The sequence below is a fragment of the Chiloscyllium plagiosum genome, chromosome 45, assembly GCF_004010195.1.
Source record: "Chiloscyllium plagiosum isolate BGI_BamShark_2017 chromosome 45, ASM401019v2, whole genome shotgun sequence".
Taxonomy (NCBI): Eukaryota; Metazoa; Chordata; class Chondrichthyes; order Orectolobiformes; family Hemiscylliidae; genus Chiloscyllium; species Chiloscyllium plagiosum.
The window spans coordinates 9,928,461-9,930,430 of NC_057754.1; the positions used below are offsets into that span (position 1 = coordinate 9,928,461).

The following is a 1,970-nucleotide window of genomic DNA, read 5'->3' on the forward strand; positions in this document are numbered from 1 at the left end:
CGACTCTGATCTCCAGCATCTGCAGTGCTCACTTTCTCCTCGTTGAATACTCAATTAGACAATAGACAATAGACAATAGGTGCAGGAGTAGGCCATTCAGCCCTTCGAGCCTGCACCGCCATTCAATATAATCATGGCTGATCATTCCTAATCAGTATCCTGTTCCTGCCTTATCTCCATAACCCTTGATTCCACTATCTTTGAGAGCTCTATCCAACTCCTTCTTAAATGAATCCAGAGACTGGGCCTCCACTGCCCCCTGTGGCAGAGCATTCCACACAGCCACCACTCTCTGGGTGAAGACGTTTCTCCTCATCTCTGTCCTAAATGGTCTACCCCGTATTTTTAAGCTAAGTCCTCTGGTTCGGCACTCACCCATCAGCGGAAACATGTTTCCTGCCTCCAGAATGTCCAATCCTTTAATAATCTTATACGTCTCAATCAGATCCACTCTCAGTCTTCTAAACTCAAGGGTATACAAGCCCAGGCGCTCCAAATTTTCAGCATAAGATAGTCCCGCCATTCCAGGAATTGACCTCGTGAACCTACGCTGCACTCCCTCAATAGCCAGAATGTCTTTCCTCAAATTTGGAGACCAGAACTGCACACAGTACTCCAGGTGTGGTCTCACCAGGGCCCTGTACAACTGCAGAAGAACCTCTTTGCTTCTATACTCAATCCCTCTTGTTATGAAGGCCAGCATGCTATTAGCCTTCTTCACTACCTGCTGTACCTGCATGCTTACCTTCATTGAGTGGTGTACAAGAACCCCCAGATCTCTCTATACTGCCCCTTTACCTAAATTGATTCCACTTAGGTGGTAATCTGCCTTCCTGTTCTTGCCACCAAAGTGGATAAGGATCCATTTATCCACGTGAAAGTGCATCTGCCATGCATCTGAGCACTCACCTAACTTGTCCAGGTCACCCTGTAATCTCCTAAGATCCTCATCACATTTCACCCTGCCACCCAGCTGATGAAATTTGCGAATGTTATTGCTAATACCATCTTGTATATCCTGAAGATAGATTGTAAAAAGCTGCGGTCCCAGTACTGATCCGTGCGGTACCCCACTGGTCAGTGCCCGGCATTCCGAAATGGAGGGGTGGAGGAGTGTGGAAGGATGAGAGAATGCAGGCTGCAGCCCTATGAAGCAGGGGGAGGGCTTGCAGTTCGCCTGTGTGGGGATGTGGGAGACTACAGGAGCCTGGCGGCCAAGGGCTGGCTGAAAGGCAGCTGGAGGGACGGAGGGAGGGAAGCACGCACGGAGGAGGAAGAGCAAAGAGAAAAGAGAAAAAAAAGCCAAAGGGGATAAAGAGAAAGAGCAAGAAAGAAAATGTGGCTGGCCAGCACGCCTTGAAGTAGGGAGAAAAGGCAGGGGCCAGCGCCTACGGCCATACTAGTCTGAAAACGCCAGATCTCGTCTGATCTCGGAAGCTAAGCAGACTCAGGCCTGGTTAGTACTTGGATGGGAAACCGCCTGGGAATACCAGGTGCAGTAGGCTTTTTCCGCCAGCAGTGGCTGCTCAAGTCACCCCTCTGCACTTGTCTTGTGCCAGGCAATGGAGCGGCAGGTTATTTTTGCTGCTGCTGCTGTGCCTGGCATCAGTCTCCTGCAGGCACGAGACACGGAGGGGAGGAGAGCGGAGCGCTGCCAAAATCAGCAAGAAAGGCGGAAAGAAAGGGATTGGGGCTGCACGCTGTCTGCGGGTGGCAGTCAGGAAAGGCGGACAATAGACAATAGGTGCAGGAGTTGGCCATTCTGCCCTTCCAGCCTGCACCACCATTCAATATGATCATGGCTGATCATCCTTAATCAGTATCCTGTTCCTGCCTTATCTCCATAACCCTTGATTCCACTATCCTTGAGAGCTCTATCCAACTCTTTCTTAAATGAATCCAGAGACTGGGCCTCCACTGCCCTCTGGGGCAGAGCATTCCACACAGCCACCACTCTCTGGATGAAGAAG

General features: G+C 50.5%; 1 non-coding gene across 1 annotated transcript; it reads left to right on the forward strand.

Annotated features, from left to right (window-relative positions):
• The first annotated feature begins 1,386 nt into the window (after nucleotides 1–1,386).
• LOC122544044 lies at nucleotides 1,387–1,505 on the forward strand. Its single transcript, XR_006310234.1, has one exon. It is a non-coding gene; the product is annotated as a 5S ribosomal RNA (ribosomal RNA).
• Nucleotides 1,506–1,970: the final 465 nt, after the last annotated feature.